The following is a 16,595-nucleotide window of genomic DNA, read 5'->3' as shown; positions in this document are numbered from 1 at the left end:
TATTACACAAATTGCTGTCTTTATCAATGCTTTTATACATTCCTAAAAGTAATTTACAGAGAACTACTGCAGAGTATTAAATGTCCTAAAGGGAAGCCCCGATTTTGTCCGGGCTAAACAAAAGAATCCTGTACAGCTGCCTGCTGCTCTTTCTCCTTTTGTGATCGCTCAAAACAAGTAGCAGAAACGGTGTTGACGTCAATTCTGACCTGCGTATTTCTGCAATCCTGATATTTACTGTGTGTCTGTTTGTATGCTGGCATTCAGAGTAACGGTGTTAGTTTAAGGCTTCAGTCCTTCAGCAGCAGTGGGGAAGACGGAGGCTGGCCATCAAGGCTCAGTGAATCCAAACAAAAGAGGGATTACCTAATAGTCCAGCTATGTATTTGAAGTCGAGTCTTCTGTTTGTTTGGGGAGGTGGATGGTGTATGTGCTTTTAGATGGCCCAGCAGCAGCTGCTGGACACTTTTTTAAACCTTCCTTTTTCCATCTTTCTAGGCAGGCTAAAAAAATAAATAATAATCCTTGCTGTGCTAAAGTAAGATAATGAATAAAAAAAGTTGTAGGTGTCTGGATGTAATTGGGAGTCCACAGTGTTGCTATGCAGTATGATTGAGTTTAGATGTGAAAATGAAAATCATACATCACCAAAAGGTTGGTTTAATTTAAAATATTTATTTTTGATTTCTGATATGTATGTTGTGTGAGTGGGTGGATGTAGAAATAAAAAAAAAATGCTGCAAAAGTATGTGCTTCGGTATGATGTGAAAACGAAACTACTTGAAGTAATTACAAATCATTAACACCTAAAATATGACAAAATACAAAAGGTTTTTGTTGCGTGCTTATTTTTATGAATATCAGTCATTTTTCTTGTTATCGTGGAGGTTTTTTTTGCATACGTGTATACAGTTTATAAGCTTAATCAAGAAGGCACAGTTTTAAATTCTGTTCTCATGCACTCAGGAAATACCTTTTAATTTTCTCCTCTTCTAATTGATTTTAGTGTTTATGGTTTTTGTATATTTGTCCAGTTTTTAATTGACAGTTTTATTAAAATGGGATTTGTGGGTGTTTTTTTTTTTTTTTTTTTAACACTATAGATTAAAATCCAAAATTTTTATTTTTCATTTTTTAGCATGAACACTTCCCATTTCTGCCACTTTCGGAATTAATGGAAGCCATTTGTGTTGGTGAATATTTGTCCATTCACTCCTGTTTTCAGTGTCAGAATGTTTCTCCGTTTAAATTATAGAACATGGACATGGCTTTTAAGGTAGAGAGGCAGCAAACTGATAAGTGGTTCATTTCACTCTCTAAGCCCTTTTTATTGGAACTATAATAGCTGCTGTATTATAATTTATAATGTATTCCTTCGTTTGCTAATGCCTTTGGATATATCTGAGGATGGAGGCTAAATGTGTTCTGAATTTTATTGTGGTTATATTTTTTAAAAGACAAATCAATTAAGTTTTTTGGTAATGCACCACAATTCTGCTGTCAATCAGTTTATGGACGGCCGAGTGGATGGGCCCGAATTTGTGTGAGAGAGAGATTGAGAGAAGATCTATGAACTGTCGGACCCCACAGAATGAAAGTGTTTTTTGTTTGTGCAGTATGTCATCAGTCTTCAATCAACTAAGGGTGTTTTAGAATGGCTACAGCCTGAACTCGAGACCTTTGAACCAATGGCAGTGCTATTACGGTCATTTTTACCTGATAGAATATGGACTTTTTCACATGCTGTCAGACTGAAAACGTCATTAAAGCAATTCTCAAAAAAAAAAGTTTGCCGCAAACTCGAATGTGAAAGAGTTCGCCGTTTTGGCCAAATTGCAGAGCACAAGACTGAAGAAGGATATCAGTGGGGGAAATCTTTGGGAACTAAAAATTGCCACTTGCATACTGTCTTTGACCGCAGTGCAAAAGCTTAACCACTCCTGAGGAACATGTGCCGTTTAGGAAGATATAAAGGAGTGATTTTATTACTTGGTACATCTCCCCTCAGAAGCGATTTCATTTCTCCTTTCAGACTCCACAGGAGCCTTTATTTGATCTCATATTCCTGAGTTTAACTGCCTCAAACCAGCCAACCTCCGTTTATTTTCATTTGGAAAACACATTTTCTGTTCACCTCAAGAGAAGCTGAAGATGGATAGGAGGGGGCTGCCTGGCTCTGTATCGAATGTAAATGTCTTCTTTGAGCCACTTTTCACCCACTATAATTGGAGCCCAAACTTTGTATTCCACTCCCACCAGGACTGTCAGACAGGCGTGCGACTGGTGTGTGTATTTGCCACACTCACCATCAAGACAGCAAACTCCTAGTCTCACTTTTTTTTGTGTGTGTAAGACTGGAGGACAAACACTTCCTTTATATCGTTGTACTGTAATAAAAAAAGTTCTGGTACTTTTATATATTTTATATTTTATATTAAGCACCTATACTTTGTTCTTACATCTGTATGTTTGTAAGATTTAAGACAATGCATCAACAGTAGACAGTAGCAGTCAAACAGAAGACACTCAACTAGATTGAACAGTTTTTGATTGCCACACATCATTGATAACCTTATTTGTTTTGGGGTGGGTTTGATGGAATTTCCAGAATAAAAGTTTGCAGAACTGAAATTTGGGGAATAAATGTTAATGTCATTTAGAATCTTAGGTTGATGTTAAGTTATGATGTTATTTTTGGCAAAAAATAAATTAATCTTATAACAGACTTATAACAGGCTGGATTTTTGCTCAGGGGGTGCCTCGGTTTGTTCCTGTCGGTCTTTTGTCCTCTTTACCATGTCTCCAACACCTTTTTCAGCTGTAAGCCCTGTCAAATGACAGCACCATGCAAACATTCGGCAGTTTTCGGATTGAAACCCCACTTCCCCCTCCTCTCTCTCTCTCTCTCTCTCTCTCTCTCTCTCTCTCTCTCTCTCTCTCTCTCTCTCTCTCTCTCACCCTGGGTAGCCCCCACTGGGCTCAGTTCCATGCAGTGAATTACCTCCAGATGTAATTCCTATCCCCGCCCTTAACGAATTAGTGGCTAGAAACAATTAGGTTTAAATTAGCAGCTGCATGGAGAATGGTTACGTTTGAAATTTCCATATAATGAGTTTATTATTCTTTGGTGGGATGCCATTTTCCTCTATTAATTTTCTGTCTTTTTCTGTTAATTTGTGTCTGTTTGAATAGTGTTAAACTGCTGAAAGGAAGAGGCTCATGGTAGTCCTGATGTAACATGAGAGTATCCTGAATAAATCCATCTGTGTCTGTCTTTCTCGCATTCTCTCTATCCCTGTTGCTGTTTTTCTCATTGTGTTAAAGTTACATTTAAATCTCACAAACCGGTTCCAGCTGAGTGTGTAATTTATGTCACTTATATTATCGTATTTATTTATTTTTTTCCTTTTCTTTTGTTCTGTGTTTTTTTTTCAGCGTTTGAACAAAATGAATTGGTGTTTTTTTTTTGGGGTGGGGGTGTTTGTTTTTATTTTATTGCACTGAATACACCAAGTGGTTGTAAGAGAGCCTTTAGTGCATATCTTTTTATCTGATTACAAGTTTGACAGCTGTGTGCGTCTCAAGCCTTGTCACCTACATTTTCCTCCAATGTGAATCTAATACAAATTGCAGCCTTTACAATATGATAATATCTTGTGTGTGTGAAAAGGGAAGTACGCTGTCATGCAGTATTCTTTCATCTCGCTCCAATCTGCAGCATAATAGGTAAACTGCTGTGAGGTGTACTTGCTTGTATAAATTTACCCACACAGTCAAGTCTTTGATTTCATCAACTCGTCTAATTCAAATGCGCTTTTGAAGAAAGCCACATTTTAAGGCAAGGTGTCGAAGAGCCAATTTAACCTGGAGTGTCTGTCGCATTTGTCAGGCCTTTCTGTTTGAAGTGGCTGGTCAGCTTGAACTGTCTGACTTCTATCATTTTTTGTCTCTTTTATTTCTCTGCTGTAATGTATACTTCAATTCTCCCTGCAGCTGCTGAAGTGGTGCAGGTATCATTAAACAGGAGAGAAAAAGAGAGAGCGCGGGAACACCGCTGAGTGCTATACGTGGCTCCTGTTTGTATGTTGATATTCCAGTCCGGCCGAATGTGCGCCAGTTTATTTTCAATAGGAACTGAAATCGGGGCCCTTCCCTTGAGCTGCTTACTTGGCTTGTTGATATTGAGTCGAGCAAACACTCACTCGGGGATGTCCTGTTGGGCAGCCAGCCAGAGTCACAAATGAAAGTCACATGTGTGAACTCCTGCGTGTGGATCCTGCGAGGTGAGTGGAGAGGAGCAGGCCCAGGCTCTGCAGGAGGTCTTCTCTCACTCACGGCCACTAGCCTTAATTAGCGTTTTAATGGTGCAACCACGGAGTGCGACTTATTTACCAGCCCAGATAGTGGCTTATTTTGATGTGCATTGTGTCTGCCTGCTCCTGTACTGCAGGCTCGTTAACATCCAGATTCATGTTACAAATGAACTCAGTAAGCTTTATACTTTTGTGCTTCTCACCCCCACACCTCCCTCCCTTCCCGGAAATATGTATGCAAATATATTTGGACACTATCATTATAGGCTACTTAATAGGGATTTCATTAAGGAGCTGCCATGCAAAGCAAAGGCAAGTTGCCATGGATACTCTGGTGCTTAAGTACAGTGTATTATAATGTTTAGCTCTGTGTTATGTCATCCCTGTTTTCTAATGGTCCATTTCAGGCTGCATCTCTCTCATCATTAGTCTGAAGAAATGCTTTGTCCTATTAGATTGTCATTAATCTTTTGTACAAAGCAACAATTTATTTATTTTTTTTTATTTATTTTTTTTCACCAGCACAAATAGGCAAACATATTCACACCTTGGATGTGGTTTATTAGTTTTTAGTGGTTGGTATGGAACATTTGCATCAATGACACAATGCGACTTTTATATTAGAAGACACATCTTTAAAAAGCAAGGTACTGCAAAGATGACGTGAGTGCATTTGTCAGAATTTGCTGCACTGGTGAAAATATTTATAAAAATGGCTTCTACAAAAGATTAGATTTATGTAAAAACAACAAATCTTGTGCCATAACTGTCACAATGCTGACTTCTTTTGAACATTTTATTATTAATAATTAGCTATGCTTAGGATTTTAAGCTTATTCCCACCATAATGTGACTGGATTTAACCAGTTACAATCCAGTACCGACCCTTCCCATATGGCCTGCAAGACAACTCAGTGATAATGCTGATGTTTGTTTAGACTAAACTTGGTATTTGAAATTGCATTCAAATGTCACTTTCTATTGAATTCCTGTACATGTGCAAATAAAGTCAGGTCTATGGCTGAAAGGCATATAGAACCACACCGGTGAGTTTATTTGGGCAATGTTTAGAAGTGCAGCATGCATAGCGTCGGATCGGACATCAGCTGCACAGCAGGGAGGGAGACTGGAGGTGGATATGAACTCGAGTGCAAAACTCTCTAGCCAGAAAGAACAGCTTTGCTGCTTGTGGCAATTCTGCCAGGCCTGAAACACATCACATTCTTAGTGACTGCACACAAGCCCAGCCTTGCTCGAGACATGTTCATTCATCTGCATTTCACAATAAATGCAATAGCTGTAAATCTCTGCTAATTATTAACAGCCCATTGATTTTTGCACTGCTGTTAATACGAGTCTGATTTAAATGAGTGGATTGTGAACGTTACTGTAAGACAGCCTGGTGTCTTCGACTTGAAGAGGCTGGATCACTCCCCCCATGTGGGGGCGAGGAAGAGGGAGATGGGCTCTTGACACTGCCTACTGGCTCAGGGCAGTGTGTTTTGTGTCTGCTCTAATTGAAAATGAATCGTTAGAGCCGGTTGCTATGGAAATGATGCCATTGCATGTTGAGAGCTGAGAGCTTGAGCGGCATAGCGGTGACCACCACACATGCCAATGGTTCCTTCCCCCCACCCACCAGCCGCTCGCGTTCTTCTGCCACTGCTCAAGTGCCGCTAGTGGGATTGTTCGTTCTCGTTGACCTTGGCAGTCCAAAGCTATGCAAAATGAAGAATAAAAAGACAGAAGTGGAAGAAAAATTAGCATCACACATATTCAAGGAGTCATGGCACTGCAATGGGAGAGCGTTAAAAAATGAAGCTGAAGTCAAGGGGAGGAAGCAGCGTAGTCTGTCATTTGCCAGGCTAAAAGCCAGAAATAGCTGTTATTTAATGAAGCAACCTTTCCTCTGTGTTGTTTAGTGAAAGCGGGTGGAGGGCAGTAAAAAGGTGTTATAGTTTCTGGCCTACAATCAACAGTTTTGATGATATCATACCGTTAAAATATGATCCAGTTGAGCTAGCAGATAATACACTGTTTGGAGCCAGTTAAATCATGCCAGCACAGCATTCAAAGCAAAAAGTTCAAAGTGGTTTTATGCCACGTTGAAGGCTAGATGTTTAACTAAATAAATCTGTCATGCCTGTCTTGGGTGGATCTCACACAACATGAAAGTTCTTGCACACCACGCTCTATCATAGTGTTTGTGAGTGTCGGATGTACATGAAGGTGTGTGTTACTTTCTGAGTGTGTCCAAATGTTGGAGAGATTATTGATTACAGGAGTGGTTTTATGTCACATCCAAATAAAACATATATTTAAATTCTTCTGGTTTTACTCTTTTTTATTTATTTATTTATTTTTTAGATATTTTCACTGAGTTGTTCATACTGGCTTTAAGAGCTTGAAATGTAACTTTTGTAGTTATTTTTTTATGTTTTTTCTGGCTTGCACACACTTTTTTTGAGTTCATAAACAGCTGGCTCTCTCGCTCCAGCTCATCCAGCGTTGTGCATACAGACCAAGCCAGACAAGCCTCACTCTTCAATCTCCCCAAGTCCATGTGGCGAAGGGAGCTACTAGCAGATGGACTTGCTTTTGCATCTGCTGTGTGCAAACCAGGCTTTGTACACCACTCCTGGGGGAAAGCAATGCTTTTTTTCTCTGCAAGTAGATTCCTGTCTGTTGGAGTGACTAAGAAAAACATCTGTGGCATGCAGGGGGGGTTGGAGGAGCCGGCAAAGGGGGCAGAATTGACAAAAGGTTTGACAAACACCATTAGCAGAAAACGTTCTATGTCGTTGCTAGTGTGTACTGTTTACAGTGCGGAGCATATGTCAATACATCACTGTGATGGCTGTCTGGCAGGAGACCCCGCTCAATTTTGATTACAGTTAGTAAATGGATGAATCTGCAGCTCAAAATGACTGAAGCTTGATTAACATCTGTAAAGACAAATTTGCCTTTGTGAAGTGGATTCCAAGCTTTATCAGACGCAAGGAAAAGCTGTGAAAAAGCTTGTCTGGCTTGTGTTTCTCCCCTCCTCCTGCACTCACACATTTCCTTTGCAAGTTTCTTTCTTTCTTTCTTTCTTTCTTTCTTTCTTTCTTTCTTTCTTTCTTTCTTTCTTTCTTTCTTTCTTTCTTTCTTTCTTTCTTTCTTTCTTTCTTTCTTTCTTTCTTTTTTGAGGTTTCAGCAGGCTTGTCCTAATAAGAGAAGAGGGAGGCATATTTTTCACAGTTGTTAATATTGGCTTTAAGACACATTGTGCTAGCTAAAGGAAGTTTTTAATATATATATATATATATATATATATATATATATATATATATATATATATATATATATATATATATATAGTTATAGTTTATTTTCTATGTGAATGTGAGGGGAAAAAAAGTGGAGCGTAGTTACTTTGCGCCTTTTGACTACCCCAGGTCACTCCCGACACCATGCACAAAAAGAAAAACACCCCCTTTCCCTAGCCCCCCCTCCCTCGTATTCTAACTGCCAATACCTCCAACCCTCAAGCAACCCCCCCCCCCCCCCCCACCCCCACCCAGCCCATCATATTGCTGATTTTTGTGTACGATTATTCCTGGCATGCCAAAACAACCAGAGGTCTGTCTGATTTGTTGTAATTGCAAACGTAAAAAGTGCTACAGCTATGGGATGTGATCGGGCAGAGGAGCTCTGGCTGTCATGTAAATACTGCTGTAAATAGTTCTTTGATGATGGCTTTGACAGTGAGCGTCAGCTAGTTTTTTCACCCTCTCCTCTCTCGCGTTCTCTCTCTCCCCCATTCTATTTTTTCGTTCTCTCTCTGATGTTGTTGCCTACCAGTGGCATTTTTTTTTTCTCATTTTGATGCATATTAATGTTTCAAGGCTTCTAAGAATATCTTCAAATGACTCTACCTTTGGGGAGCGTCAATCACGGTCATTGTTTAAAAGGTATGTTACTTTTCTCTCCTTCTCTTGCTGGTAGTGTGTGTGTGTGCGTGGGTGGATTTTTTGTGTGTGCTGCTCGGAGGTAAATATTCTAGCTATGTGGCATCCTTTTTGTTAAGCTGTTACTTCCCGCCAATTAAAGACAAGAGGTTAGTAATTGTTGTTTAGAGAGGAGCATTCCCTCACCCAGCGCTCTGTGGAGGCTACCAGCTGCCGCTACGTCTCACAGACTGCTCTCATTCAAAAGCTGGAATAAAAGCAGGAACACATACCTTTCTTCGGGAGCATCACAGGAAGCCCCGGCATTCTCCTGCAGCGCCAGGCATTTGTTAAATCCCCACAACCAAACGAGTCGGAAAGCAGGAGTGAGCAAGGCACAGCGTGTGTGTGTGAGTGTGTGAGTGGGGGAGCAAAGTGAGTGTGTGCTGCCGATCTTTCGGAGCACAGCACTAGCGGAGGAGGTGCGAACGGAGCCGTAGCTCCTCACAGATTCTGAGAGAGCGCTCAAACCGCTCAGCACCAGCTCACTCACACACGTGCGCACACTCACACACGTGCCGTAGAGAAACCGAGACGATTTTTTTTTTAAGGTCCTTTTTTTAGATTGCGAACAATCGACAAACTTCTAACACTTTTCAAGCAATAAAGCTAGTAAAAAAAACTAGTGTAAGTGTGATTTTTTTTTTATTATAAGAGAACAATTGTGTGTAATTATTTCCAGTGAGTCATGTAGGAGAAAAGCAGCTGACCGGGGCAATATATTTTCACATTGCTCATTTTTTTTGTTCCTCCTTCTGCCTGGCCAGGCACGCTGCTCTCCGAAGCCCTACCGGGCCATGCCTGTCCACTGTAATTGCCCAGTGACAAGTGGAAATGATGGAATAATTGTCAAGAGAGTGAGGTCCTTTTTTTCTAACCCGGGCACCGGTGACTTAAGTATGCATGAGAGGCGCGTGAGGGACGGGGCCGAGCGAGGCGCTTGTTTATGATGCCCCACTGTATAAACACAGTTGGAGTGATGGCACAGATAAGCGCACACTACTCCCCGTGACACAAGCCGCCAGCACACGCCAAACAGCCAGCAGTCCCATCAGCACTCACCTGCAGGTAACACATCCGTCTTTCCATCTATCTCTCTGTCCCCTGTTCCCTCTCGCCGCTTTAGTGAGCCAGGGGTCGCTTTTGTTCTTTCTTGTTCTTCCTTGTGCGTTACTTTAATTACTTTTGCTACAGCTTTAGTGGTGATGAATGGATAGGTGTGAGCGTGCGCACGTGTGTGTGTGAGTGTGTGTGAAGGAGAACAATGTAGTTCAACTTTGCCTACACGCTTTTATATAAAGTGTTGCCAAACGCCAAGCTGTTAAGATTAGGCCAGTGTGTGATCGTTAAAATGAAGAGGTGAAATGAATGTTTTTATTGTACTTCATTGTCTGATGTTGATTTTACAAACGAGGAGGCCAGGATTTAAGCGTCCGTAATAAGCTTATAGTGGTGAAATACAAATGAGTTGCGTATATCTGCTTTACTACAGGTTTTTTTTTTTTTTTTTTTTTGAAGGAGTTAAGAGTTTTTGCAGCCATTCAGAACTTTATAGAGCCTGTCTCAGTTTGAGGGGAGGGGTCACAAAAATTATGAAGAGTGAAATACTAATTATCTCTATCAAAGGCAGGTGTATAATTTGTTTACTTAAATATTCATGAGGGTGAGTAAGGCATGGTATTGGGCTATTGTGAGCATATTATTAACATTTCATAGGGCTTGTGCTGGAATGCAGAAGGGCTCTTCTTCATTATTTAATACCCCGATGCATAATGAGCTGTGTGATTAGTTCATATGGAGAATTGGCTCAACTCCATTCTGAAGAGAGATAATTCACATTGTTCTCAAGAGTCTGAATATAATAGGTTCTTTAGTGCAATGAAATTAAAAGCTACACATTTTATATTTCAGCTTACAAATCCCCTTGGCAATATTGTGCTTTTGAGCCTTTTTCTTCCTCTCTCTCTCTCTCTCTCTCTCTCTCTCTCTCTCTCTCTCTCTCTCTCTCTCTCTCTCTCTCTCTCTCTCGCTCTCTCACTTACGTCCTTCTCAAACAACTATGAATTTTAACATTGTTTAAATAAAACACATGTTTATCTCCATGTTTTATTTAGAATTCACCCAGGCCAATTAACACTGTTCATTAGCTGAGCGGGGTATTTGTTTTGAAAGTTTAACCAATCACTTTGTTATGCTAATTGTGATGTAATTTAATTTGAGTCCCATAATGATGATGCTGTTATTATCCCCATAAAAGATGCAGTTAAGCATCACGAGCTCATTTGCATGTTCTTGCAGAGGGAAGCTGGCTGAGCCGTTACCAGCAGCTCTCATTCTGCTTTTATTTTCCACCTCTCTTCCCCTCCCACCCTTCAGATCCTCCCGGGCTGTCACTGTCTTGATGATCAGCATTTTAATTTAATATTTTAATGACCAGCTGATTAATGTACAAGTACGAGTGTAGATGGCTTATTCGAAAGGATTTATTGGTGAATTGAAAAATATTTAATTATTTTTGCAAAGAGGTGTTTGTGTTTTAAATTATTGGAATTTGTTGAAATTTACAGGTACTTTTTTCCTGTTAAAATTTGATCCTGTTTTTATCATATGTGCTTTAGATATTGTGATGAAAGATAAAGTCTGAGTAAGAATGTGTATTGAAATGTAGTGTGGCTAGAATTTGTGCAGTGTGGTGCTTAGATAAAAAAAAAAAAAAATCAATTTAAATGCTAGGAAAAAAATTAAAGCTTCCTTGTATAAATGCACTTCAGCCTACTTGGGCTGCCAGTGCATAAGCCCCTGCTAAAGACTGCCCATTATCTGTTTTGTCAAGGGTTAGACTTGGGTAATTTTCCTCTGGAAAGATTATTTTTCTCTTGACCAATCCCGCCTGTTACAGCCCTAATTGGTTACATAAATCTCGTCTGGTATGAATGAGAAATGTTGCGGTGTTGTCAAGTATAATCTTCACCCTTATTTACCAATTCATTAAGATCTATCGATGCAGGACTGGGGAGAGGGAATGACAACATAAATCAGAGCTGGGGACATAATGACCCTAATCAGCCCCAAATAACTGGAAACGTCACTATGAGCTATGTCTCTATGGCCACGCGGTTGTGTGGCAGTGCGGCTGGGTCGCTTCCTCTCACTGTTTCCAGTCTCTCTCCGCCGTTACCGCCAGTAGACTTATAAACACATCTCACATGCGAGTCAAAGTCCCCTGTTAATCTCTCCCCCCAACCTCATGCAAAAAAATAATAAATAAAAAATAGCCGGTGTTACAGAAGATAATTGCGCTAAAACAATGCTATGCTGAAATAAAATATGCATTTGAGTCTGATAAATAGTCCAGGAAGATGGATAAATAGAGCTTTAAGCAAGTGAGGAAAATGGAACAAGCTAAAGGATGAGAGCACACGAGAGAGAGAGAGAGAGAGAGAGAGAGAGAGAGAGAGAGAGAGAGAAAGAGAGAGAGAGCACTTGCCTCCGAACTGTTCTGCTGCCAAAGATGATTGGAGCAGACAATGGGGCCTCCCCCTTTTATAGGTCAATTACTGATGATTAGGTGGGCTGAGTTAATTAAAGAAATTACCCAAAATGAAAACGGGGGGACTGCTTGATTAGATAGTGTCACTGTCTGTTCACCTATTTTCAGAGCCTTGTTCTCCTAGAGGGAGGTACTTGCTGGATAAAATTTTTATTTTAAGAGAAGAACTAAAGAATAGAGCGTAGTGATGTTAGAGACAGTCTTCATTCTGCACATGCAAAATGTTTTACTGTACATGTTGTGGATCTGCCTTTAATTCACAACATGCAACCTTTTACATAAAAAGTTCATGACTAATAGTAATTAGCATCTTAGTCTTATTGATGATTTGTATCACATCCATCAGAACGGCTATAATAAAATCACTGAAATGTGATTATTATCGGTCGTTTAGATTACATAGAACGCTTTCTCACACACACACAATGATTAACTCAATTCTCCCTCTTTTCTCCTTTTTTAAATATTTTTTTATATTCTTTTATGTTGTATTCCCACCGACTTTCATGTTCGAATGTCAATAGAATAGAATGAACATCCTGTGCAAAATGGCTATGACATAAAGCTTGAAATGATTCATTTAAATTTGATTACGGTTTCTTTTTACTTCAAATCTTGTACTACAGATAACATTTGATCCTGTTTCTTTGCACAGCGCAAATTCGAAAGGAAAAAAAAAAAAAAAAAAAACGTGTATTGTTCCCTGACTCCTTTCATTCTGAATCGTATATTTTTTGTAAATATGATTTTCTTTTTTCTTTCATTATTTCTAAAGCAATCTCATCTATTGTTGAATCACTTTGAAATTCCATCTGAGAGGAGTGCCATACTATTACTCAGGTTTAAATGGGAGTTGTTAACTCTCTGTATGGTGGCCCTTTAAAGCCAAAAAACCAAAAAAAAAAAAAAAATAACCAAAGGATGTCTGGCACAGATTGTTAATCTTCACAGGACTTAGAATGTTGAAAGTGCCTATATTTATTCTTATGCGTTAAGCCTGTTTTTATAGACATGCTGTTTTGTAGTCCTTTCCTCATCTTGCTTGCTGTCTGATCAGACCCCGAAAATCCTATAAGTGTGGGATAAAATGACAATTAAATAAAATTGACTACTATCACTTTAGCCAGTGCGGCCAGGCATGTATAAATGTTATGACATGTTAGTAACAGTCCAAAGCTGACATTTTTGATTTATTAAGCAATCCTATCTATTAAATATTTGAGCATACAGGCGGGTGTAATTCTTTATTTCACATGCATTGTAACTTATGGCAATGATGAATTAATTTCAGTGGAGCACAGAATTTGTGATTATTTTAAATGGTACCCATATCTTAACTGGATCAGGGCAGGAGGAGCTAGCAGACTGTGAAATGTAATTTTTTGCTTTTTTTTCCTGCAATTTTGGAATTCCGAGCACCTGAGCAATGCGCTGATAATGAATACACTTCTTGGATCACAGAGTCTGCCTTCCTGATGCTTTTCTGAAAGAATCATCATCAGACTCTGTTTCCTCTGCAACTCTCTGCATTCTTGTAGGGCAGTTTATCCAAGGACAGAAACAAGTAGCCCAGGAAAAGTGTTTTTTGTTATACAGTTAAAAACTATTTTAAATATTTTATTCACAAAAGAAATGTTTTCGAGAAAAATTGGCCAGATTAAAATCCCTACTAGAGTGTTACTGAGCCAATATCGGTGTCTTTATGCACTCATTATCGAATGTGTGTGTGTGTGTGTGTGTGTGTGTAAAACATCTGGGCTGTAAGTGGCTTTCTCTCCTTCCCACACTTTATCGGCTGCTTAGATCCCCCAAAATCACAGCTGTAGCCCTGAATGCGTTGGCAGGATCCTGGGATTTTTCACCTGATGGAAACGACAGAATTGCACATCGTATTAGTCGAGAGCAAACATTTGCACAGAGAGAAATTGCGAGTGTGGTAGTGTAACAACGTAAAACACACACACACACACACACACACACACACACACACACACACACACACACACACACACACACACACACACAGACAAAAAGACACAGGGCAAATAATATCTCTTTACATCAGAGCAGGAGTGATTGGTTTGTATCAGTGTTGAAGGGTCGAGGCTTTTCCATGGTCTTTGAATATGCAGTTTTGTAGGACAAATATAGAATATGTGTGGCGACGGATGTCACACTTCTGACATCGGTTGGAAATCCTGAATATAAGAAAATTATTAATTAATTGTACATTGTGATGATCCCAGTTTGCCTAAATCTCACAACTCTGACACCCCTACTTACAGTCTCAGCACTACTAAAAGGAGCTGTAAATATTGTTCCGTTGGGGCTAACCTTCTGCCCCAGTGGGTTTTTAGGAAAGGACAGTCTGATATCGTGACAGGCTGCCAGCCCTTGGGGCAGTGTGTCTGTGATGAACACATCTCTCTTTCTCTCTTTCTCTGCCCCCCTCTCTCTCTCTCTCTCTCTCTCTCTCTCTTTCTCTCTCTCCTGTCACTGTCCATCTCTCTCCGGCGGTACGGCAGAGCATTGAGTGGTGACACTTGGCCGCTCCAGCGGCGTCCAGACTCTCCTTCCCTGCTCCGTGGCGTGGAAGCGAAAGCAGGCGCGCCCGCGCTTCTAATTGACATTGTAATTGGCAGATTTGAATGCTGCTGTTAGATGGCTAATTAATTTATCTCACCGCTGTCATTAAGGTTAAAGCACCATCTGATCTCCCTGAATACACTTTGCATACATCTGCATGCCTATTATTTTTCAGTTACACACTTACATGCAAACTTTTAGATAATGTGGATTTGGAGGTAAATCGGATGTTAATGATGTGTGTGCCTTTAATGATCTCATCAGCAATCTGTGCCATTAACGAGGGTATGATCTTAAAGTATTTTATTTGACATGATTTATATTTGATTAGAACCAAAAGCAAGTCATTTGTGTAAATATCACATAAATGTTTTTTTAAATAAATATATATGAATTTTTTTTATATATATTTTATATGGTTAAAAATAATATTTAAATTTTCAATTTAAATAATATTAATTAGCACGTTTGTAAAATTAAAAGAAAAATCTTTCTTTATTTTTGTATCTCGGTCTGTAGGTTATGTTCCCTTTCATTGCTGTTAAAAAAACACTCCATTAGATTGTTCCTAAAATTCGAGTAAAAGCAATCAGGCACTCTTTCTCTGAATATTTAAAACATGGGGCATGTAAAATTTATGCCTAATTTGAATACTTATTAGTCGCCTGATCTCTGTGGCAGCTTTGCGTTTCTTCAAGTGAGATTCATCAGCGCCTCATCGTCGTGTATCCTTCTCTCTCCCCTTTTCTCTCTATCTTGTCCATGTGTGCGTGTGTGTTAATGCTGTGTACATTTTGGCATTTGGTGTTGTTTGCAGCTAAGCATGTCTTGTTGGTTGTTTGTTGAGCACAGTGTTCGCAGCTGTCCCCCTGCGTGTAACTTTAAGCTGCGTGCTTTCAGCCTTGGTGCTGTTTCAGGCTTTTCCTCCTGGACAGCGCGAACACGCTCGCTCCGCTGCGTCTGGTTTTCAGCAAAAAAAACCTCTGCCTATAAAATGTAATTTATCCATCTGAAAAGCAGTCACGGTTTAGACGTCTTTTTTGTTGTGTGGAGCATTTGATTATCGATGTTAATTTTTGCCACTAAGTCTGCCTTGCTACTGTATCGTCTTATTCATAGAGCCACCCTATTTATCCATGCAGCGCAGGTGACAAAATTGATTTGCTTAATCTATGCAAAGGAGAATGGCGACATTGTCAGGAAAATGAACGAAAATAGTGCAAAAAAATAAAATAATCTCTCTCTCTTTATATATATATTATTATCTTTAAACACTCCAATGGGATCAGGGTTATTATTTTGGAATGCTGTCTCCATTAATGTAATTAATATTGTTTATATTTTAATCAGATAAAAATGAGACAGGTAGAAATAATTTCCTGCGAGGAACAAAATGTGTAATGGGGAAGAAAAAAAGGTGTTTTAATGACTGTGTGAATGACGGAGGGGTGATGAGGCTTGATCCATAGAGTGTGTGAATTAAGAAGGTTCTTGTGGGGATATTAGCTATGCAGAACACACCTTGAATTGCATTTGTTGGGTCAGGCCGATTCTTTTATTTATTGCGAGGATCTCCACAGATCCGGGCAGGAGTCCTCATTGCTCCTTTGAAAGTACGGAGCATTTATGCAGGGAAAATGATAAAACATTTATTACTAGAGAGGAGGTAATATGCATAATTTATGCTGTTTTTAGCACAATCATTAGTGATATTCATGATAGATTTTTTTTTTCTTTCTTTTCTTTTCTTTTCTTGCGTCTGCTCCCCTCTGCTTTTCATATCTAATAGATGGCGGTGAAATTAATTTAATACCTTTCATTTATTTGTCTACGTTAAAATTGAGGTTTAAGAAGTCTGTAGCATTTGATTGCAGCTCTCTGGCCACAATAATTGTGCTCTGGGGATGACGGCACTAAATGTTTAAAATTTCACAAAAATAATTGAATATCATAAGTTTGATTAAAAAAGAGAGAGAGAAAAAAAAAATTGTCAATATGTGTCATGTGCCTTTTTTCCCCTCTTTAAGAAGCAAATTTTATTTAGCTTCAGTTAAGGACGAAGACCATTGTACCGTTCGTCACGGGTTGGTACCATGTGATTTGTTACACCCCCACCCCCCACTCACTCCCCCCCACCCGTCGTCTCCGAGACCCAAT

The 16,595-nt window shown here is 39.5% G+C and overlaps 1 protein-coding gene and 1 long non-coding RNA gene across 7 annotated transcripts in view; one reads left to right on the top strand and one right to left on the bottom strand.

Moving 5' to 3' along the window:
* Window positions 1-16,595, top strand: part of foxp2 (forkhead box P2) — a 91,174-nt gene that overhangs the window by 19,493 nt on the left and 55,086 nt on the right. For 2 of the 6 annotated variants that reach the window (XM_083528202.1, XM_083528199.1), the window contains exon 1: window positions 7,924-8,266. The exons of 3 other annotated variants lie outside the window; for them this stretch is intronic. The gene's annotated coding sequence lies outside the window, so the exon portion shown is untranslated. Of the gene's footprint in view, window positions 1-7,923; window positions 8,267-9,069; window positions 9,371-16,595 lie in introns of those variants that run through there. One more of the 6 variants, XM_083528198.1, reaches the window with a different exon arrangement.
* LOC310719022 lies at window positions 3,459-8,797 on the bottom strand. Its single transcript, XR_014531356.1, has 2 exons — window positions 8,536-8,797; window positions 3,459-6,031 (listed from the first exon to the last, which is right to left on the bottom strand). It is a non-coding gene; the product is annotated as an uncharacterized lncRNA (long non-coding RNA).

Source organism: Silurus aristotelis (genome assembly GCF_946808225.1).
Source record: "Silurus aristotelis genome assembly, chromosome: 24".
In the NCBI taxonomy this organism is placed as follows: domain Eukaryota; kingdom Metazoa; phylum Chordata; class Actinopteri; order Siluriformes; family Siluridae; genus Silurus; species Silurus aristotelis.
Note: the sequence above shows the minus strand (reverse complement) of the source record. Positions and strands in the feature narration are given on the sequence as shown.